This window comes from Neomonachus schauinslandi, chromosome 5 (genome assembly GCF_002201575.2).
Source record: "Neomonachus schauinslandi chromosome 5, ASM220157v2, whole genome shotgun sequence".
Lineage (NCBI taxonomy): Eukaryota > Metazoa > Chordata > Mammalia > Carnivora > Phocidae > Neomonachus > Neomonachus schauinslandi.
Window position 1 is genome coordinate 126,563,085 of NC_058407.1, and position 24,274 is coordinate 126,587,358.

Here is a 24,274-nt window from a genome sequence, read left to right on the forward strand (position 1 = left end):
CCCAGTGTTTTCCCAAAGCGTATCATGGATGGGGGTCAGACAGATGAAATTCCCAGGTGCTCTTTGGAAGAGATGGGGATCCTTGAAACCACAGGCTGGCGACTATTTCCAGCAGACAGGGCGGGCCAGGAAAATACTTCAGAGTCATGTTGAGACGAAGGTGGGGTTTTTGCTGGGCTTCTTTGAGAGGGCATTGACAAAGAATGGGAAGTAAAGGGGGCGAAACAGGAAGCACTTTTGAAATGAGAAAGTGGAGTTACTTGGTTTAACCAGTTTGACTTCCCGCTTGTGTGTATAGCACCAGGCCATGCAGGGCTTGGCCCTTCGAATAAGTGAGCCCACGTTTACTATGACTTCTGTGTGCACAGGGGCCATTGATGAAGCCTTGAGAATATGAGGAATTGTAAGGAATGGCCCAAATGCTTCAGAAATGTATAACCTTGATCAAAGCTGCACTCAGAATGTGTACCCTTCCACGTCAACGCAGGACCAACTACCACACGGCCCCCTTCCATGACCCCAGTGTGGCGGAGGGATGCTGGACGCGCCGGCTGGAATTCAGTCCTGCCCCTTGTTGGGTAAGTGTCATAACCTAAGCCTCATTTAACTCATTTGGACAATGAGAAATGATGAATTTTCCAGGTTGGTTTTGAAAATTGATTATATAGCGTTCAGTCAACACCTGGTATGTACTAGGCTGAGGTGACAGGGATACACAAGGCAAAATCCCGCTTCTACGGAGCTTACGTTCTAGGAGGGAGAGATGTAATAAAAAGAAAAAATTAAGAAAAAGGTCAGAGAAGCCGCGATGGATGGATGTAACCCAGGTGCTGTGTGGCTGAGGCACTGTGGTCAGTCGGCTCCTTGAGATGGCGCCTATAGAGAAGGGGTGCTCCCTGCAAGGAGAGTGGGCTCAGCCAAGACACGAATGACAAGGACCAGCCCTTGGATATGGGGGACACACATTCCACAGGAGATTGCAGAAAAGGGAAAGAACGTGGCCCATTGAGGAACTCAGGGAAAAACCAGCAGGAGGCAGGGCCCATGTTGGAGAGGATTCGTAAGCCAGAGTGAGAAATTTGGACTTCCTTCTAGGTGTGACAGCGTTGATTTGATCTGATTTTAATGGGTCACTCACTGCTGAGTGGAAGATGATGGGGGAACTGGAGAGACCTGAAAGGCAGGAGCCCAGAGGAGAGGATGAGATGATGGGGGTGATGGGGCGGGGTTTGGGGGTGGGGAGAAGGATCAGATTTCAGACCGATTTCCTGAGGACCAGCTGGTGGGTTCCATGGAGGAGGGTGGGGGAAAGAACCACTGGGTCCCTGGCCTGAGCAGTTGGGTGGTGGGGTGCTGAGAGGGAGCAAGCAGGCAGTGTCCAGGGGGTGTTATTCATGGGGAAAGGGAGCTGCACGGAGGCTCCTCCTTTCTCTGCTCGACTAGTTTTCAGAGCAGGGCCCCACACCTCATGATTTTGCAGGCTGCCAGTGAAAATGGGCATTGCCAAATGGGCCTGGCTCCTGGAGACTTCCTAGTCTGCGGGTGGGTAGGCAAAGGTCTTGGCCAGACAGCTGAGATCCCATTGCCCTGGAAAAGGAAAAGGAGGCCCCAGGGGCCATTTCTCCAGAACTGCCTCAAATGAAACTTAGAGCTCAGGCTTTGCCTGTCCTCTGGGACCTGTGGGCTTGATGAGTGAGGGAATGCTCCCTGAAGGGCTGTGCAGACCCGTGAGAACAGGGCTGACTGCAAACTGATCTCTCTCTCTGTGTTCTGTGTGACCTGGATTTTCCTTTCCTTTTAATTTCACTTTTGTTTGTTTGCTTTGCCTTGTCTCTGAGCAACTCAGGAGACATAACGGGAGGCCGGGCTGTCGTGTCATTGCACACCTGGATCAGGCTGGAGGTCCCCCAGCTACAGCCTGCGGGTGTCCCTCTCTGAGGCCAGCGCCTCAGCAGTAAAGCCCTGGGCTTCCTGAAGGTTCAGCACCAGGCAAACCTCACCCACCCAGGGCCTTTGTCCCCTCCCTCCCCCTCCCCTGCCCACTGCAGTAGGAACCAGGAGAAGGTGCCATCGGATCGGACAGCCCCCATGGGAGAAAGGCTTCTGCTTACTCAGAGCCTGTCGGGAGAGAGGCAGAAGGTGAGAGAGAAAACCTGTGGCTGGCAGAAGTATTTAGGTTTATAGTGCCATCTCTGTGTGACTCTGCCCCTTCCCTAGTCAAACAGCGTTTCTGCACGGGCTCCCAGCGCTCTCAGTTCTTGCTGGCTCCAGTCTGAGAACAAATAGGGAGATTAAATGCATGGAAGGCGGGCAACCCCCTTGTGTGACTGGGGAGGAAACCTAAAATATGCACAAAATCCCTAATTTCATTTTGACTTTTTAATCTTTTTAGCTGGAAATAATTATAAACTTGAGAGGTTGCAAAAAATAGGACAGGGTCCTGCAAACCCTTCATCCAGTGGTGGCATCTTAGATGGCGATAGTACAGTATCAAAACCAGGAACCTGACCTTAGTTCAATGCTGACAGACTACAGACTGTCCAGTTTCCACTAGTTTTTACATACACATTCGTGTGGGTGGTTCTGTACAATGCGATTCCATGTATAGATTCATGTAACCCCTCTGCAATCAAGACACAGAACTCTCCCATCGCCACAGAGGAACTCACAAGCTATCGCTTGTTGTCGGGTAGATTAGAGTTCTCTGGAGAAACAGAACCAGTGGGATATTTATAGACACGTATGGAGACATTTAGTATAGGAATTGGTTTTTAGGGTTCTGGAGGCCGGGCAGTCCCACAGTCTGCCTTCTGCAAGCCAGAGAAACAAGACAACAAGTGATGTAATTCAGTCTGAGTCTAAAGGCCTGAGATCCCCCAGCCCTTGTGTCTGAGGGCAAGAGAAGACAGATGTCCCAGGTCGAGCAAGGAGAGCACATTTGCCATTCCTCCACCTGTTGTTCTATTCAGGCTCTCAAAGAATTGGATGATGCCCACTGACATTGGGGAGGGCCATACTCTTTTACTCAGTCAACTGATTCAAATACTAATCTCTTCCAGAAACACTCTTATACACAGACCCAGAAATAATGTTTGCCAGTGATCTGGGCATCTCTTAGCCCAGTCAAGTCGATGCATGATATGAACCATCATGCCTAGAAACTACTAATCTGGCTTCATCTCTATAGTTTTGCCATTTTGAAAATGTTATATAAATGGAATCATACACTGTGGACCTGTGATTCCCTAGAAATCCATCCAAGCTGGTGCATGCGTCAATAGTTTATTCCCTTTTATTTTGCTGAGCAGTGTCCTGTTGTGTGGATGTACCAGAGTTTGTCTAACCATTTAACCAAGGAAGGACATTTCGGCTCTTCCCAGTTGGGGGCTATTCTAAATAAAACTGCTATGAATATTTTGTGTACAGGTTCTTTTTTTGTTGTGGCAAAATATGCACAAAATTTACCAATTTAACCATTTTTCAGTGTACAGTTTAGTGTATGTAGAGGTTTTTGTGTAAATGTAAGTTTTTATTTCTTTGGGACAGATGTCCAAGAGTGCACTTGCTGGATCCTATGGTAAATGCATGTTTGGTTTCATAAGAAATGAGTGACAGTACCAGCAACATATGAGAGAGTTTCTCCATGTTGCTAGCACCTGGTCTTAACCACTGTTTTTTATTTTAACTGCTATTGTAGGTGTGGAATGGTATCACCTTGTAGTTCTAATTTGCACTTCCCCAGTGGCTAATGATGTTAAATATCTTTCAATGTGTCCATTTGCTAATCATATCTCCTCTTTGGTGAAATATCTGTTCATGTCTTTGGCCTTTCTAATTTGATTATAAGCAGGCTTGCATTGGTGTTTTTGCTGCATTTGTGTTTTTGAGTTTTGAGAATTCTTTGTATAGATTCTGGATACCAAGTCTGATACATAGTTTTCAAATATTTTTTCCCAGTCTGTAGCTTGTCTTTCATCTTCCTAAAGGGGTTTTTTTGTCAGCAAAAGTTTTAAATTTTGATGAAGTTCAACTTACCTTTTTTTCCCCCATAAATTATTTCATGCCCAAGAACTCCACTCTTTGCCCAGCCCCAGTTCTCAAAGATTTTCTGCCATCCTTCCTTTCTAAAATAGCTTTATGGTTTTTACATTTTACATTTAAGTCTGTGATCCATTTTGAGTTTATTTTAGTGTAAGGTGTGAGATTTAGGGCAAGGATTTTTTTTTTTTTTAAAGATTTTATTTATTTATTCATAAGAGACAGAGAGAGAGAGAGGCAGAGGGAGAAGCAGGCTCCCCGCCTAGCAGGGAGCCCAAAGCGGGACTCGATCCCAGGACCCTGGGATCACGACCTGAGCCGAAGGCAGACGCTTAACCATCTGAGCCACCCAGGCGCCCAGGGCAAGGATTTTTTTGCCTAAGGATGTTCTGTTACATGCCATTTGTTGAAGAGGCTATCATTCTTCCATTGGATCACTTTTGCATCTTTGTCAGAAAAAAAAACAAAAACCAATCACAGAACATACTGTGTGGGTCTGTTTTTGGTTTATTTTGTTCCTTTGATCTCTGTGTCTCTCCCTCTGCGAATACCACACTTTCTTGATTACAGTAGCTCTGTAGTAAGCCTCCATATCAGGTAGAGTGGTAACTCCCATTTGATTTTTCTTTGTCAAGATTGTTTTAGCTCATCTAGTTCCTTTGCCTTTCTATACAAATGTTAGCATAAGCTTGTCTGTGTCTACAAAATATTTTGCCGAGATTTTGATGATAAGAATTGCATAATTATTTTTTAGCTATTGTGAATGGAATTATTTTAACTTCATTTTCAGGTTGTTCATTGCTCATATCTAGAAATGCAGTCGATTTTTTTTACTTTGGTCTTGTATCTTGTGACATTGTCTGACCCTTTAATTAGCTCTAGTGGTTGTTTTGTGGATTCCTTAGGATTTTCATCATACAAGATTATGTCATTCCACAAATACAGTTTTACTTGTTGCTTTCCAATCTGGATGTCTTTTATTTCCCTCTCTTACCTGATTGCGCTGGCTAGAATCTCCAGTATATAGTCAGTAGAAATGTTGGGAGTGGACATCCTTGCCTTGCTCCTGATCTTAGAAGGAAGCATTCCATTTTTCACCATGCAGTCTAATGTAGAGAAAACCATATACTGACTAAGAGCTAATCTCTTGACAAGGGGGGGGGGGTTGGGCGAGGGCATCTGGAAAGGCTTCCTGAGGAGATGATTTGGGAGGATGAGCTCGCCGAGGTCAGGAAGTCTGTGGGTTTGTCCTGACTTTCCAGTACTGAAGCTGGTAGCTGAAGAGGTTGGACTCAGGACCGCTGATGCTGTGGCAGGCATCACTGTCCTTCCCCAACAAGGTAGATCGCTCCCTCCCGCCATAATCCTGGATGAGACAGCCAGACAGCCTCCAGAGGGGCCTGTGCCACCACAGGGGATGTCTCATTTCCCATCACTCCAGGGTATGGAGCAGCCTTGGGGCTGGGCGGGCAACTGAGATGCTCCCCACTATTCCAGGGAAGAAAGCCGGAAGTCAGCACATGGAACACTTATCCTGGGGATGCTGCCAACAATGGGGACCCATGAGTCTTCTTCCTGTAGTAGGAAACTGACCTTCATTTGTTCCTTCCTCCAATAATCCCTGCCCTTACTGAATGCGTTTGTCCAGCACCGGCTAGATGCAAGGCATCTTTGAGACATGGCATGGGGTGAAATAGACTAACAAGGTCCTTCTTCAGCAAACATTGGTCATTTACAACAGAGACATTAGTCTCAAATACTTACACCCCAGGAACAATGTGAGCTCTGAGACAAGAGAGGCATAAACCAACTGTTGTGGTCATTCTGAGAAAGGAAACAGCATGTCTGTGTGTGTGTGTGTGTGTGTGTAGGGGGGTGGGTTAGGGTAAGTGGGAGCAGGGGAGTTCCATGTAGGAAGGCACAGGCGAGGCCTTAAAAGATGCACAGGATTTTGACAGATAACTGTCAGGAGCTTTGGGGACAGCTTAGAGTAAGTAGATCATCAAGTGCTCACGTGGGCATGACCCACTTGAGATCTTGTTAAAATGCAGATTCTAATTTGGTAGGTCTTGGAGAGGGCTTGAGAGTTCCAACAAACTCCCAGGTGAAGCTGATGCTACAGGTCAGAGGGTGGCTCTGAGTACCCAGGGTGCAGAGAACATCTGCTCTGATTTGGCTGGGAGAGTAGTGGGAGGGAAGGACAGAAGAATTGGACAAATAGGTAGGGCCAGATTCTAGCCTGAGGAGTTTACACTGTATTTGGCAGGCAGTGCACAACCTCTGAAGGTATTTGGGTCATGAAGAGAGCCAATCCAGACGTTAGGAAGACAGAGCCGGGCAACTAGAGGCAGAGTGATTTTCCTATTCATCCATCCCCCAACCCACCCACCCATTCAGCCACCCATTTACCCATCCATCCACCCACCCACCTAATCAGCCACCCATTCACCCACCCGTCCATCCATCATCTGTCTGCCATCTACTAACATTTGTTAGATGCCTATTACACTCTAGACCCTGGGGGAGGATGAAGAAGACCCAGGCTTTCCACCCACAGATCCCAGAGCCAGTGGGATTGATGAACCCATATTATGTGTGCAGGTTCCATGTGAGCACAGAAAGGGGTGGGCAAGGGGCTTCCTGATTGAGGGGACCCTTGAGAGCTTTCAAAGAGCAGTTGCAGATACTTGGATAAAGAAGAATTCAATTAGAGGGCACTGCCTGGGCAAAAGTCAGCCACAGCAGTGCGATGCACGTGGGTAGCTGCTGGACGTTTGGGTTGACAAGGGCTCAAGAGGTGTAGTTGGGTCCCTGGTCACAAACAGTAGGGACACACGCATGGTCTCTTCTCTCTCCTCCTCTTTCTGGTCCCCTGTGCCTTCAGGTCCTCACAGGCTCCGGGTCAGTGGCCCTTTGCCAGTGAAGAGATTGGGGTGGTGTGGGGGTGGCCAGTGAAGGATGATCTATATCTGAAAGAACTCTGTAGAAGCAGACATTCCCTGCCAGAGAGGACATCAGAAACAGATCCCCTGCTAAGAATATTTGGAGAGCCTGGGGGTCGCTGGTTTTCCCACTGGGGTTCAGGCCATCTTAATGTCTCTCAAAGATGAGAGTGGCAGCAGACCTGGCCTAGGTCTCATTCCAACCAAACTCTGTAGCACAGAAGAGCAGATCCACTTAGAGACCCAGGATGACAGAGGGAGAAGAGCCTGTCTGCCTGGGCTGCCATGACCAAGTCATTTAGTTCTCATGGCTCTGGAGGCTGGAAGTCCAGATCAAGGTATCATCAGGGCTGGGCCCTGGGGAGGCTTCTCTCCTTGGCTTGCAGACAGCTACCTTCTTGCTGTGTCCTGACATGGCCTTTCCTCTGTCATTTACAGGAGAGGGAGGGGGAGGGGAGAGAGAGCACACATGGTCTCTCCTGTCTCTCTTCTTATAAGGACTCCACCCCTATTGGATTAGAGCCCCATCCTTACAGCCTTATTTAACCTTAATTAGAAGCCCTTAGAGCCCGTATCTCCATTTTTTTAAATTTAAATTCAAGTAATTAACATAGAGTGCATTATTAGTTTCAGAGGTGGAGTTTAGTGATTTGTCAGTTGTATGTAACACCCAGTGCTCATTACATCATGTGCCCTCTTAATGCCTATCACCCAGTTACCCCATCCCCCCACCCACCTCCCCTCCAGCAACCCTCAGTTTATTTCCTATGATTAAGAGTCTCTTATGGCTTGTCTCCCTCTCTGATTTCATCTTGTTTTATTTTTTCCTCTCTTCCCCTATGATCCTCTGTTTTGTTTCTTAAATTCCACATATGAGTGAAATCATAATTATCTTTCTCTGATTGACTTATTTCGCTTAGCATAATACCCTCTAGTTCCATCCACATTGTTGCAAATGGTTAGAACCCCTATCTTCAAATACAGTCCCATTGAGAGTTAGGGTCTCAGCATACGAATTTGCGAGGGGACCTAATTCGGTCCATAGGAGGACCTAAGAGACCCTCTAGTCCAGCCTCCTTGTTTTCCTGATGAGGAAATTGAGGCTCAGAGAGGTTGAGCAGTTTGCTGAAGGTCACACAGCTAGCTAGCGTCCCAGCCAGAATTCAAAGTCGTGCCTGACATCTCCCAGACATGTGGCGGAAAGGACAGTGTCTTGTAGCTGATGCAGCCGTGTGCGGCGAGGCCTGCCATAGGCACCTTCACCAGCAACTCTCTGTTTACATGAGAGAGGGAGCAGAAGAGGAACAGGCCCACCCCGAAGCCTGAAGGGTTTAGTTTAGATCTCAGGAAGACTTTCTGTTTGAAAAAGTTGAGTCCCCACCAAGTGTGTCCAATGGCAATTATGGTTTTGTTTTGTTTTTTTGTTTTTTTGTTTCTTTCTCAGAAAATGGCAGGAAGTTTGGCAAAGGGCCGGGGAATGGACTTCATAACTGTGAAGATCCTTCTAAACTTAGGTTTCTATGCCGATTAGGACACTATTCCACTGAAACTCCCTGAATCCAGAAGTCTTGCTGGCAGGAAATAGTCCCTGAAAAAATCTCTCCGAGCATACCTTTGGCCCAGCAGCCTGACCCTGGGGGGAGGGCAGGGACCAGGCATGTGCAGGGCTGTTTACCTTGGTTAGGCAATGCAGATAAGTCCCCCTGTTTGTGTTTGCAGGCGGGGGCCAATGTTTGGGTGGGCAAGGTCAGGTGAGAGCAGGCAGGAGAAGCTGTGGGCAGCTGGCTCCCAGGGCGGGGCCCCGTGCAGGGGCTGGGGGTGGGGAGGGCCAGGCAGCTGCAGCCCCGGTGAGAGGACTCAGCTCCCCAGCAGGCATCCCTTCTGTGTCCTCTGTGCTCTGCAGGACTTCTGCTCTGACAGCCTTAACTCTGATGTTCCTTCTCTCTCTCTTCTCTGTCTCTGTCTCTCTCCCCACCACATACCCCTGACAGCAAAGTTCAGCACTGACCCAGGCCCAAAAGATTTTTTTTTTTTTTGACAAAATGATGTTTCCATTGAAAAATGAATTTTCGCAATCCCTTTCAGACCCACAAATGCCATCTTCAGGAAAATAGGAACATTCTGAGACCTGCCCGGTCGGGTCGTATGAGCGATTGGCATTCCAGAGCAGCGTCACTCCCGACTGGCAGTGGGAGAGCATGGTCTTTGGAGAGACCACATGAAGGCACAAGGATGAATCAGTCTATTCTTACTTACAGCCTGATTATGACCGGTGCTCAGTGTTTTCTGGCTCAGTGTAATGAAGCCATTGCCCCGCCTTCTGAAGACCAGGAAAGAAAGGAAGAGGCAGGAAGGGCATCTCTGGGTGGCTGCCAGTTGCTGAGGTCTCCACCCACCCCCAAGCTTAGGAGGCCGCAGCCAACATAAATAGCATCCTCTCTTTATAAAGAGATTCCAAAAGACTCTATTCAGAACACAGATTCCTTCTCTTTCACCCTGCCTTTGGGCTGGGAGAAAGTCATGCTCTGTGAGACCCCACGCTCAGCCCCTTTCCACAACTGTGCTGGATGCTTCCATCCCACCAGGCTGGTGGAAGAAACTCCCGGCTGGCAGTTGGCTCTGTGTCTTGTGGCTATGCCCCCCCGCCCGCCTTGGTGGGCGCCTGGAGGTGCGTGGGCAAAGGAGGGAGGCAGAATGTCCAGAGGCCACAGGACCCAGGGTTGGTTCAATCCCGATTTCAGACATTTGGCTCCACTGTCCCTAGAGGCGGCTCTAGGGGAAGACTGGTGATTTGGGAGATGTGGTCTGTGGGCACATAGCGTTCATTCCACGGTGTTTGGTTTACTAAAGAAACGAGTGCATTTAAGACTTGAATGGCCCCTGCCAAGGAAGGCAAGGCTTCCTGCTGATGTGGCAGAATCTGTTTCCATTCTTAGGGCTCGCCTCATTGACCCGGGGTCAGCGTGATTCTTTAGGCCCGTGTGCCCCTGAGAATGTGGGTGTGACGCCGCCCCGTCTCCAGATTCTGTCCCGTGTGTGACTGAGATCTCTGGGCTGCAGGGATGGAGAATGTAATCTCCTCCAATGAGCTCTTGAGTGCCCTTGACCAACATCCTACCCAGCTGGACAGGATATTTGGACAGTGCCCCTGACCCAGGCGCTTGAGCTCAGACATGTGGATGCGGCCTCACCAGCCTGTTGTGTCCCCTGGAGCGATCTCATCCTACACACAGGACGCTGGATGGGGTAGGGTGGCTGGCGTCAGACGACTGGTGTGGTGCCCAGTCTCTTTGGTCACTTGCTGGCCCCATGACCTTGGATCTTGGTCTCTCTAACCTTCAGCTTCCTCATCCTTCACTAGAAATGATAAGGGAAGCTACTTCACGAGTTGGTCATGAAGAGGAGTCACGGCGATCCACAGAAAGCCCTTAGCACGAGACCTGGTGCAGAAACATGCACTGCCTGTGTGGTCCCGGGGGCCGTCGGTCATGTTGCTCCTGGCTGAGGGGGGTCAGGACCGAGTCCGAGATGTCTGCTGTAGGAGAACAGCGAGCCAGGGGTCATTTGGCCGTGAGGGGTTCCACAGGGCCTTGTCAAACTGAGTGCTGGGCACTTGGCTTTGAAACAACCTTACCTCAGACAGGTTTTGTTGGCCCTAAATTACAAACTCAGCTTAAATATGTGAACTCCATGCCAACCCCCTTCAGCACACCCTTTAGGCCCAGGGGCATTATTCATAAGACCCCACAGGTCTAAAGTCATCCTAAACTGAAAGGGCTCCTGGGGCCCAGCAACTCACTGAATGGGCTGCACTAACCTGAACGAGCCAGCTCAATCCCCTTCCCAAAACCCCCTGAGGAAAGGATATGCAGCTGGGAGCCCACCCACGGCGCCAGAAGTGAAGACATTCCAGCAAACCATCCTCCGGGCCCTGGGGACAGGGTGGGGTTTGGGGGAGGCATGATGTCGTTTCTGGCCTGGCCTGTAAATCATCTTCAGGTGGGCCTGGCCACACCATTTGGGGCCTCCTCCTCCGCAAGGGTGGGGCCCAGGCAGCCCAGGAGCCAAGAGGGAATGAGGAGCTGAATGAGGAGCTGAAAGGATCTCCTGAGGAAGCTGCCCAGCTTGATAATTATAGTGGCCTGAACTTCCAACCAGGTCCCAGCCAGGTCCTGCTCTCCCTGGGGCTTCACACAGCCTTCTCTTGGCAAGGAGCCTCAGAATGGAATGTTCTGGGACCAGCAGGTGTGTCACGCATGCTGCAAACGCCTGGTCCATGATGTCAGAGGATCAGGACTGACCCAGATGCAGAGAGGTGAAGGCTGACTTTGCTAATCCCAGCTTCCCTCCTTCTCTGCCCCTTTGGCTGCCGCTTCCCATCCCTGTCCTCTTTTTTCTCTCCTCTCCTGACCTGAAAACTTCTCCTCAGGGAAAGGCAGACTTTATTAGACTATAGCATTTAGACTACAGTGTAAATGACTGGCAGCACTCTGCCATCTCCCTGTCTTTTTAACAGGCTTGACATGGCCTTAGTCTTGGCTTCTGAACTGTGAATCTCTGGGGATACCTGGTTACCCCTGGTATACAAGACTTATATTCTTTTCCGAACATTTACAAAATGTTTTTGAAATTAAGGTTAGACTTTTCTATCAGCATAAACCCATATTACCCATACTGAACCTAACACAGAGCTTAAAGGGAATTCACAAGAATGTTCTGCTTTTCTGAGCATGTGTTTACATAAAGGCTTACACGTTTTCAGAAGGGCAAACAGGAGTGAACCAGCTATAAAAACTGCAAAATCACAGGGGAAAACTTTTAATGAAAGCTTGGTAGAGAGCACAGGCTCTAGGGACAGCTGATGCTTGGAGAGCAGCGGGGAGGGGCAGCAGCAGGCCCGTCATACAGGAGCTGGATGGGGAGAGCCGGGAAGCTGTAATCAAGGCCGTGAGGAGCAACCCGGGACCCTGTCCTCCTTCTACACCCACACCCAGCACGCCTTGTATCTTTCGAGGGAGAAGGTTCCCTAGCATCTAGTTGGCTTCACAGTCAAAGCCATGGGGATGACTTGGACAGTATCTGCTTCTATTTTCCCCAAGCTTAAAATCCCCTCTCTGATGACATCTGCTCCGATGGTGGTGTTCTCGAAGCTTCCAATGTTGTAATTAGTAAAACGTATGTTGGGAAGAATAAGATTAGTTGCCTTTATGGTGAGACAAGTGAAAAAATAAGTAAAATGCATTGTTTTGTTAAAGACTCCGTCCTATCTCACTTCTCATGGGGGTCTATTCCTAGAACTGGCATCTTCCTTTTGGGAACCTTCCTCTTTTCTCCTGAGATCCCCTGGCATCCTGGCGTGCCTCCATCCAGCAGGCCCTCAACCCCCGTGGGCTCCAGGACTAATGGTGAAGATGTTTCTCGAGAGGCCAGAAGTGCTTCCCAGACCACAGGTCCCGGCATGCACTGGGGTGCCCTGCCTGCCTCCTTCTGTCCTCTGGTGATGGTAGCACTCTGGCAGTCACTGGGGTCATGGATTGGCCAGAGCACAGCACAAAGGTCAGGAAAGCCACACAGATGAACGCAGGACCCCCTCTGCGGATTGAGCACCAGTGTGAATGCTGTTGCGGGGCAGGAAGGGATAATCATTTTCTCCTGCTATTTATAGAGAAGCCAGACCCAGGAAAGCAGAGAAGGAAATGTATACATCAAAAACCTTCTAGAGATGCAAGACATTTTCATCCTTAATGTCCCACGCTGAGTTGTAGAAATAGTTTCCTCATTTATATGCAAGGGGAAACTGAGGCTCAAAGAGATTAAGGCGTAGGAGTGGCTGATGCTCATGGAAAGCTTACCACAGGCCAGACACTGATCTGTGTTACCCATTTATTACTTACCAATCCCCCCACGTAGGCACAAAGATCTCCATTTTACCCATGGGAAACCAAAAACTAGATTCACCAGGTAACTTACCCATAGTCCCAAGGTAATAAACACTGGAGCCAGGACCAGAGTCTAGAAATTCTGGCTCCAAAGCCTGTATATTTCACCACCACACTATTCTGCCTTTCAGGTCACAGAGTCATTAAACACAGGACCCTGACTTCCCATATCTCTGCCTTCTGCTGAAGCCGTCCTGAATGCCCAGTGTCTGAGGCCAAATGGCACCTCCCTCAATACAGAAGGATGCTCCAAAGTGGCTCAGTTGCAAAAGAAATACAGGGATGCATCTGCCAGCCACGTGTGCAGCTGGGCCCTCAGCCTGGCAGCTGAGGACAGGTATCCCTGCTGTTCTTGGGCATCCGCCACTGACACAGGACACAACACGCAGGGGATGGTGATTTTTACCCTTTACCTATGTGCCCGCAGGTTGGCTCTGACTCCGGCACACAGCACAGGCTGCACTGGGGGCTGCTTGATGAGCTGGAGAAGTCCCCCTTGGCCAAGGGAGGCTTGTTTCTCCTGGGGCAGCGGGTGGTGGGGCGGGGGGGCGCTGGGGGTCACCTCTCCCTGGCCAGATGAAGGCAGGCGAAGTCTTAATGTGCAGAAGGAGGTGCCTGGCAGCTTCCCCCTGATGACAGAGCAGGAGGCCCCGGGCTGAGTCCAAAGCAGACAAGAGAGTGTGGAATGTTAGGACAGATTCCTGAGAGAGGCGAGGCATGCACACAGATCTAGTCTGGCTCAGATCCAAGTGTGCACTTCTGAGCAGAGAAAATTGGGTCCAGCTTAGGCCTGAAAGTGCGAGCACTGGAGAAAAAGACTTCTCTGTTCTGAGCTGCTAAGATGCATTACCCATGTGGCAGAATTGCTAGTCAATGCCCCGGTATGCATTTATCACATAGTACTATATTGCATAGTACTTTATTATTACATAGTATATAGTACTAGAGTTGCTAGGTTCTTAGCTTCGCCTTTAGCTGGCTGTGACCACGTGACAAAGTTCTGGCAAATGCAGTGTGCATGGGAGTGAGGTGTGTGCAAGTTCTGGGTCATGCATGTCCTTGAAAGGAAGTGGTGTGCCCTTGCCTTTTGCCAGGCCAACCTTCCTCATGGCTGGAATGCAAACATGATGGCAGGAACCGGAGCTGTGATTTTGGGCCACAAGATGGAAGCACATGTTGAGGCTGGCAGAGCAGATAGTTAAAGGATCCTGGATCCTGAGGGTTGTGCAGCTGCTATCCTAGCTCTGCCTGCCCATTTGAACTTTCACAGGACAGAGGTACAGATTTCTATCCTAAGCCAATATTATCTGGGTCTCTTTGTTACAGCAAGCAAGCTGATGTCCTACTTATGCAGCTCGAAGCTCAGATAGGCTCCCTAGGTGCCCTTTGGGTGTGATGGTTTTGTCGTTTCTCCTGTTTATGAAACACCATGCTGTAAGGGCTCTGCACACACAGGACCTCATCTGCCTGGTCTCAAAGGGAGCGAATTTTGCAGTGAGTTTATAGGAAGACAGGAGAGAAGACTGGCCCAGGCAGCCTCCTACCCTGCAAGCCTGTGACGGCTTTCAGGCAGGCTGTCAGTTCTTGTAGAAAAATGGGACCAGGGGATGCCTGGGTGGCTCAGTCGGTTAAGCATCTGCCTTTGGCTCAGGTCATGATCCCAGGGTCCTGGGATCGAGTCCCGCATCGGGCTCCTTGCTCAGCGGGGAGCCTGCTTCACCCTATCCCTCTGCCTGCCGCTCCCCGCTTGTACTCGCGCTCTCTCTCTCTGACAAATAAATAAATAAAATCTTAAAAAAAAAAAAAATGAAAAATGGGACCAGACCTGGTTCTGTTTCATTCAAACTGAGGTTATTTTTATTATTGTTATTATCGTTTTAGAGAAAGAGAGCGCGAGGTAGGGGCGAGGGGCAGAGGGACAGAGCGAATCTCAAGCAGGCTCCACTGTGCAGAGCCTGAGGCGGGGCTCGATCTCACAATCCCGAGACCATGACCTGAGCCAAAATCAAGAGTCGGACATTTAACTGACTCAGCCACCCAGGCGCCCCTCAAACTGAGGCTATTTTGATAAAAACAGCTGGTAGGGAAGAAAAACCCTAAGGGCAGGGGTAAGGATTGTGTTCTGGTCCTGACCAGGTGGCAGAGTGGCCCTGGACCAGTTTCTTTATGTGTAAAAACAGAAATGACAGTGACCACTCTTCACCCTGATGTGTCCCTCAGGAGCCTGGGAGCACTCTTTCTATTCAAGTCTCTGGCAGGTTGCATTTTTTTAAAAGATGACTGCCAGCTTTGCTTTGATGTCTCAAGGAGTCTGACTTAAGGGGGAAAAGCCCTTCTGCATGTTGGTGTAAGGATTTGCAGCCTGGTGCCCCCCCTGCGTCCTCGGAGTCATCCCACCACGGGACCTTAGCAACCTCTGTGTTCCATTTTAAATCATAAGCGTGGCATTCCAGCATCGGTGGTCCCCTGGGGCTTGCTTGGCACAGACGGGACCGTCTCACGGTCAAGGGCCAGAGCGGCGCAGGCAGCCTCCCTGGGAGAACCATGTGTCTCCTGCCACTTTCCACCAAACTCACGGCCTCCCCTTCTATCTGTTCCGTCCCCTAAAGTACACATCCTTGTCTCCCCTAATATCAATGTCTTTTCACGAGCAATATCTACCTCTCTCCTGGAGAAGGCTTCTCCTGAATTCCTTCTCCACCTCACCCCCCATACCCCCAAGGGGACCCCGGTGCTTGAATGGGCCACAGAGGCAGCTTCTCTTCTTGAGAGAAACCTAAAGATTGATGGGAGGTCCCCGGCCATCCAGGTTTAGTCCTGATTGTCAGGTCCACACTTAAGTCTATTATGTTTTCCTCTTCTGATTATTGTCCAGCAGGAATGCCCCTTACCCCTGACTTCCCCGTGTTGGGGTTGGATCCAGGACCTTTCCTGACCTGGAAAGGACCCCACGGCATAATGCAGGGTCGCGGTGGAAGGGGTGACCCCCAAAAAGGTGCAGGGGCAGCCTGCGGTGTTTTATGTCTGAGTGCTGCCATCCCCTCCTTCAGCTCCATTTATGGAACGAGTCCATTGCACTTTGAAACAGGCCCATTGCGCTTCTCGCTCGGTCTCAACTATCTCTTCTGTGAAATGGGGATAATAAAACCCAGGCCCTAAGACAGGGGACCCGACCAACTGATGTCTCGAGCCCCCTGCCATCCCTGGGAACCGTTTTTATGGAATTTTACAGAAGACTGACTGATGCATTTAGAAACGACCTCAAACTTTTACAGAGAAGTTGCAAGCACGGTATAAATATTTGTCCAGATCCATGTGGGAATAAATGGCTGACATGGTGCCGCATTCACCCCTGGACATTTCGGCATTGTCACCTTACACACAAGGACATTCTGCTACATAACCACAACACACCCGTCAATCGGGAGTGTGTCCGCTCCATTCCTACCACCCGGTCATCCTGGCCCCTTCAGATCCCCCCACTCTCCCCAGTCAGGCCTTTGACCAGATGTGCCCAGCAGAGAATCACGCATCACGTTTGGCTGTGAGCTCTCTTCAGTTTCCTACTGTCTGTAAGAGTCTTGTTGCGTGGCGTCTAGACTTTTGAGCACCGCAGACTCCGTATGGGGTGGCCCTCGGTGGTTCGGGTCATCAAGTCCCGTCCAGTGGCATGTGGTCTCCACTTGCTCCATCACAGATGGATCATTGATTCCCTGATTAGGGTCCGTTGGCCAGGTCCTCACAGGAAGCCAGTTTGCATTTGTGATTATTCAGTATTTTTATGGGGCGGTGCTTTGAAACCATGGAAATATCCATTTACTCCTCAAGTAGAGTTAATTAATTCAAAATACAATTATGATGATAACTAATTGATATAATTAATTAATTGGCATATGTGTGGACTCGTGGTTTCCTAATCCATCCCGTGGGTTATGATTCATTATTATTACCATGTATCTTGATGCTTAGGTTGTCCCCAGTGTGGTCAGTGGGAGCCCATTCCAGATGGCTTCTGTGTCCTTCTGACGTGTCCCCATCATTCTCTGAGCACTTCTGGATTCTCTGGCACAAAAATACGTTGTAGGCTGATCTTCCAGTTTCCTGTCCCAAGCTCTGGAGCTGGCCATTCCTCTCAAAAGCCCCAAGTCTTTTTGGCAGACAGTGGATGGTGACAGGGACTCTCCTTGATCTAACTTTACTTGGGCTCCCCTGAGCTCCCTGCTCTGCTGGGCCCAGCGTGGGCTTCCTCTCTGTCCTTGTGGAATCCACTTTGAGCAAGAACTGTGCTAAGTCAGTATATCACCACTCCTCTGGCCCACACCAACCACCCTGGCTATCTGATCAAATTCCTTGTCCCCAGCCTGGACACCTTAGCACCCTGGTCTGCGTTCAGCAGGAGTTCTGTGGAGTTGTCAAGCAAGAATGCCCCTTACCCCTGACTTCCCTGTTTTGGGGTTGGATCCAGTCTGATCCCTCTCCCCTACCACAGATCCCCCCTGAGTCATCCGCCATCCCATCCTTAACGCATGTCACGAACCATTTTTCTTTTATGAGGATGCCATTCCTCCACCCTCCCTGGCTCTGGGCCACCTATCCTCAACAGCCCTCTCCCCACCTCCCCTGCAGCGTGGTCCCTCCCCCATGGAGCCTTACCTTCTTGTCCCCCCGACCCCAACCCCTTCATGGCTTTTGCCTGTCCTTGTTGTAGGGAAGGCAGAGGGAGGAAGAGCCTATGAGAGCCTTTGACGGTGGAATCTTCCAGTCAGCGGTGATAGTCTCTGCTTAGGAACCAAAGACAACCCGTGGTGATGCTCACGCGGACTGTTCCCTAGAGGCTGAGGCTTTCTGGCTTGGATCCTCTGTGACCCTGTCTGTACCTCTTAGAAAGAAGAGCTGTTGGTGGCATTCAAGAGAGAACAGATCCTTTTTTCCTTCTGTGCTTCCACATGAGCTTCAGGGCACAGGAGTGACCTTGGATGAGTTACATTTTAATGATCCCTCCAGCTTCAGGGCTGGTCAGAAAATTTTCCACATCTTCCTCCTGGCTGTTCATGCTTTTGGGAAGCAGGCCTGGTGCCAGTAGTCTGGTCTGAATCTCTCTGAGCACCGCCAGGGCTCCCAGCCTCCAGCACTCCTCTCAACAGCTGGCTGAGAGGGGTGCAGGCTCTTTTGGGGTTTCCCTCAGACCCCCTTGCAGATTCCCCTCCTGGGGTGGGAAGAGACAGACAGGTGCCAGTGGACAGAAGAGACTTCAGGAAGCCTGAGCATAGATAACTGGGGACTAACAGCCCCAGAGGCTACAGGGCCGGAGCCCACCCACCACGAGGCCAACGAGGCTGAAAATGCAGGGACCCTCACTTGCTCGGCCTCTTCCACAGCCTGTGTGATCTGCAGTCACGGTTCTGTAGTCTTGGTCTTAAAGAAGGATCTCCCAAATTCTCTAAGCTGTGGGCCCCACAACCTGGGCCTACCCCAGGTCTGATGCCACGTGGGATGTGACTCCAGCTCCCATGTGTCCCAGAGGGGTGGGAAAGGCCCAATGACAGGACCCTCTCCCCCACCTCCACCCCAGGCGTGGGCAAGTGGCTTAGTGTCGCAGTCACGAGCAACCCTGCCCGGGTTCAAATCTCAGCTCTGACATTTACCAGCTGTGGGATTCTGGAAGTCCCCTCCGAGGACTGATGTGAGGATTGATACATTCATCTGTGTATGTGAACTTTATCGTCTGCCTACCTGCCCACCCACCTGTCATCTGAAACACACAGACACAGGAGTCCCCAGAAGAGCACTTAGATGTATCATCCCTCCATTCAGCTCCCTATGAAACACGGCCGTGAAAGGTACATGGCGACGTGGCACACAGCTTGGAGAGCCCTCAATCTTCCCCCCATTCTTCAAGGCCAAAGAATGCTCCCTGAGTTCTTTGCCTTATTTATGGAAGGTTTGGAAGGCTCATAAAAGTTTCAGAACATTTAGAGTTTGGGAGTATGGTCCTGGGCTGCTTTGCCAGAGAGCAGCGTGGCCTCGCCGTGACACGTGGGATCGTGTATGCAGCCCAGGAGGCAGAGCGCTAACCGCTTGGCTGTGCTGCCTCCCAGCTCTGTCCCCAAGGGAAGGGTCTGCTGTCCCCTGTCTCGATGAGGGAGAAAATGACAGGACTGGGTGCTCAGGAGGGATTAGGCTTTGGGGCCTTCAGGAGGGTTGCCGGCTGAGAAAGTGAGGAGGATATGGACCACTTTTGTGGGAAAACCCCCCAACACTAGCCTCAGAGGGTGCTCTTACCTGGGAGGTGCTCCTGCTTTGTCCTGGGAATTTTTTCTTTTTTTTTTTTTTTAAGATTTATTTGTCAGAGAGCGAGCACAAGCAGGGGGAGCAGCAGAGGGAGAGGGAGAAGCAGGCTCCCCACTGAGCAGGGAGCCAGATGTGGGACTCGATCCCAGGACCCTGGGATCATGACCTGAGCCGAAGGCAGACGCTTAACCGACTGAGCCACCCAGGCGCCCCTGTCCTGGGAATTTCAAGCCTCCCACAGGAGATCGACCACATGGGGAATTGTGACTCCATTTAGCACCGCCCTGCCTACCTCTTCCCTCATTGTCAGGAAGCTGGGCGCTAGACACTTGAATTTCACATGCATTTCTTGTTTCTGCCCTGGCCAGCTGTGTGAGGCTACAGTGAATAACAGCATGGCCACTGGTTCTAGATGAGGCCGGCATGCCTGGGCCCTGGCTGGGCCTCAGAGCTCAGCTCCTCCCATGAAGAAACCCTCTCTAGGCGCGAGCCTGCTGTCCCAGAGCCTTCCCTTCCTATCCTGACTTCCCAGAACGCGACCTCCCTGGCCCCCACCACCATTTCCTTCCCCGCTCCTCCTCCCTACCCTGCTACCTGTCTTCCCTGCCCACCAACCAGCCTTTCCTACCCACCCCCCCTCCCCTATCCCATGCACACTGAAATTCCGGGGTCCTAGAAGGGCTGCAGCTCTTCGCTTAGTAGAGGGAGGCTGTATCATTTTTGTCCCTAACCAAGCCCTTCTGAAAATAAAAGGGGGCTGTGGGACGATGAGCACAGGCAGAGACTGTCCCGGGCAAGCTCGGCTAGGTGGTCACCCTGTTCCAGCTCTAGTCATTCCATCCTTCCCTGGCTTAGCCCCCACCAGCCTGCACGGCCCTTCTTCCTTCTTCTGCTGGAATAAGCACAACAACGCTTGTGTCCACTCAGCTCGGGCAGAGCTCCTGCCTCCTCGGACCTGCCCCTGGGTGCCGGCAAGAGCCGGCTTGCCCTGGCTGGCCGGACTGTGAAGTTTTCAGGAATTTTACAGGCCAACTGTTAAACACAGCCACCATCCTAAAATTAAATGATAGGAACTCACCATTAAATAAGGCGATAAATACCCTAAATTCATCACTTGCTAATTACATTGTTATTTTCTAGGCTCTTGATGTTATTTATGTCCACTCTGTCTGTCCGGAGGAAATACCCTGGTCAGGCTCACTGCCGCACTTTGCTTTCCGGCTCTGTCTTCAGTGATGTCAGCTCCATAGCTGGGAGCTGGCCACAGCGGGAGTAGTAATACCACTGAAATGGCGAATGCTATAAACCAGGGCTGGATTTGTTGATTGTCTATACTTCAGAAAGTGATTCGAGAAAGAAAATGTTAGTCATTCAAATTAAACTTAAAAAAGCGTATTTTGGGTCCCTAGCCATTACGTGGTGAATAATACACGAAATGGAGGGAGTATTTCTCGGCATTTGAAAACTTAACTGATTTAGCAAAGAAGTTGCTCATGTCTAAAGAGGTTCCAGTTTAGGGGCGCCTGGGAGGCGCAGTTGGTGAAGCATCTGACTCCGTTCAGCTCAGATTATGATCTCAGGGTCATGAGATTGAGCCCCGCATCAGGCTCCACGCTCAGTGCAGAGTCTGCTTGGGGTTCTCTCTCCCTCTCCCTCTGCTCCCACTTGTTCTCTCTCTCTCTCTCAGTAGATAGTACATCTTTTTTTAAAAAAAATTGTTTCAGTTTAATAGATATAATTAGTATCAAAGGGAAAAATAGTTTATGATTTAAGGACAATAAATTTACTGGGGAGAGAGCTGATTGGGATGCAACTCTGCTTCTCAACCCATGGTTAAATGCAAGGGTTTGGCAAAAATCGATGAAGGCATTCTATGAGAATCAGTTGGCTATGCATAGCGTAGAATATTGTATATTTCAGCATTGTTTATAAATTGCATACTACATATCCTTTACGTCAGGAAAGTTCATGATAAACATGTTTACGTATACATAGGCACATGCAACTCTTCTTATGCACGAACTGCGGCCCACCCCTTGGCCCAGGCTGGGTTGGGTGCCTCTTTTTCCTGCTCCCACGATAAACTGTGTAGTCCGTCTCACCCACTGAACTTCTTGAGGACAAGGATATCTCTGTAGCTCTAACACTTAATTCCATGGCACATATTATGTACCTCTCCTAAAACGTAATTAAGTACTTTCTGGATTTAATAGTTGAGCGAGTGAAGGCAACGCTGTGCACTCTCCATGCATTTTTCTCTTCCTGGGGAGGGACCGCGTTCCAGGCCCTCTTACACTGGGGTGTGGCCATGTGATGAGTTCAGCTGACTGCTGTGTGTGTGATAGGGGGGATGCCAGCCCCTTTCAGACAAGACCCTCCAGAAGCCTCTTCCTTCTCTGCTATGGGCACCCTGGAGGCCAAGTCTTCCTGATTGGGTAGCCACATGACAGAGGGGGGATGCCTTACCCACAAGGTGAGTAAAAGAAACTTTTATTTTGTTCCGCCACTAAGATCCTGGGGTTCGCTTGTTACCACAGCAGAGCCTAACCTATCCTGACTAATACAGGTGGGTGGGACTGGGATAGCAACTGAGAAATGGCAGGTGGACTGGGACCAGCTTGCATAGCATGTTAGTGGTGGGGCCAGGCCAAGAACCCGTCTTCATTTTCCCTATGCAGACTGCCTCCCAACACTTTTCTGGAAGTTTAGAATAAAGTGTGAATCCAAGGTGGCTTTTGTTCAAAGCCCCATTTCAGAGGATAAGTGGTTAGGACCCACTCATATGGTGAGGCCTCCTGAGGCCACCAGCCCAGTAGGCACGCCCACCAAACATCCTCCTTCATTAAAGGATCAACAGGTATGGCTGGTGTGTGGGATTCAGTCTCCCATTAACTGTCATTAGCCTGGCTGATGTTTCACCCACAAGCACCCCTCCCTTGTCCTGTCATTTGCCACTTCCCTGTGAGCGTATCCAAACAGGTTTAAGACTTGAAGGGAGAGAGAACCAGTTTTGGAAGTGATACTCTCAGGGCATAGAACTCAGGTCCCAAAGGCAAGTGGAAAAAAGAGGACCCCCCCCCCACTGCCTTCCCTCCAGGACATCGGCTTACCTCTCCCCCTGAAGCACTGCTCTTGGTTTTGTGGTTTGTTTCTGTGTTGGCCACTAAGACGTAAGCCTCCCAGGGTCATATTTTGGGCTCTGTCTCTGTTCTGTCTCCCCAGCGTCTAGACAGTGTTCATTGAACGGCAGGGATTGCACCCCTGCCTCACACCGTATCTTATGCCAGGACCGGGTGACTGACAGCCCCTCATGTGTGCCCTCCCCTCTGACCTTTGTACAGGCTGTGCCCTCTGCCTGGGACATTCTACTCACCTTGTAGTCCCATTAACTCCTGCATGCCCTTCAAGTCAGTCTGGCCACCTTCCCCGACCAGATCCTTTCCCTGGCCGCTGCCCCATCCTCTGTCCCCTACCCCCAATACTTCCCCTGTCACAATACTGTTCTGCTTTCTTGCAGCGAGTGTGTGTATTTGCCTATCTTCTCCCTGGACTGCCAGCTTGGGAGCATGGGACTGTGTGTGCCCTGCTCACTGCACTATCCTTAGCCCCTAGGACAGCACATCATAGGTGCTCAAATACTCAGAAGATGAACCAATGGATGCTGATCACAGCCAATGTGTGACCTCTTAGTCCATTCCAGGGAGACCCAGAGATGCAGTGGGGGATGTAGGCTCCTTTTCTGGATGAAGTTTCCCACTGATCCTCTCTCCTATAGCCATCGTGGGCAAGAGAATGGCCCATGTCTACTATTTTTTCTGTCTCCCTGCACTCCCCTCTCTTCCTCAAATGGGGTTATCTTCTTTCTCAGTGATAAAAATAACATACACTCATTGTAAGACTTCTGAGCTACTCTTGTCTTTCAGTGTTCACACACCTATTCTATGTAAGAGCTATTAAATGAACACCTACTATGTGCCAGATGCCACATCCAGCAGTGGGGATGCACATGGTAGGACATGGTCCCGACCTTCCAGGATCTAACAAATTGCCCGATGATGTTCATTCTGCTGGCCAGGAGAACCACCCTCTGAGAACCACTGCCCAAGACTACAGCACTCTTGCAGTTTTCAGAAGTTAGGCACATCTCTTATCTTGTTCAGTCTTTCAGAATCTCTCACCCGACTACATTAAGTGCACACAACTGGTGAGCGCTCTTAAGGCCAGGTCTTCCTGAGATGCTGGCCTCTCTTCATGGCACCTGGTGGCACCTGCCATCCCCAGCACCACAGGAGTGCTGAGAAATATGATGGGTCCGGTTGGAGCAAGGGGGCATCAACTTGCAGAGGAGGGCTCCAGGAGGACATTTCTTGGAGGGAGGGATGCAGGGTCTAGCACTGGGCTCTAGAAGGAGACCTGCTTGGGTCACGATGGGCTGAGCAACAGTGACTTGGTGCAAGAACTAGCCGTTGGACCCCTCCACCTGGAATGCAGAGCAAGGCAGAGGTAGTGCTGCAAAGGAAGGGAACTGGCCCAGGGGCCTTCTGACCTGAGGCAGGTGTGACTGGGGCCTGGATCACTCCACCTGCTTCCCGGCAGCTGCTCTGGAGGCTCTGGTTGAAGAGTCCCCCTCCTTGCATTCTGCCTTAGCACCTCCCACTGCCAGGACTGGCTGGGAGTATGCTGTGTAGGGTGGAAAGTCTGAGGGCCGCAGTCTGGCCAGCCCAGCAACTCAAAATAAGCATTTCCTCCTGGGCAGCGAGGCGGCCAAGGGGCTCTGACTGGACAATCCCCCAGTGTTCCCTGGAGCCTTTCAGGCGCGAGGCTGGGCTGGGCACTTCCTCATCTGGGAGGAGGCCCTGGGAGGTGGGGGGGGAGCCCAGCTCTGAGAGGAGCTCTGTGAGTCTCAGGCGGAAAGGAAAGGAGACATGGAAAAGTGTGAACTTGGAAGAGGGAGTCCTCTGATGTTGTGTATCTAAGCAGGAAGCCAGACCTACCCAGCTCTGGGGAAGGAAAATAAACTCTGGAGACCTATTTTTAGAAAGTGGCAAAATTCTGTTTCTCAGT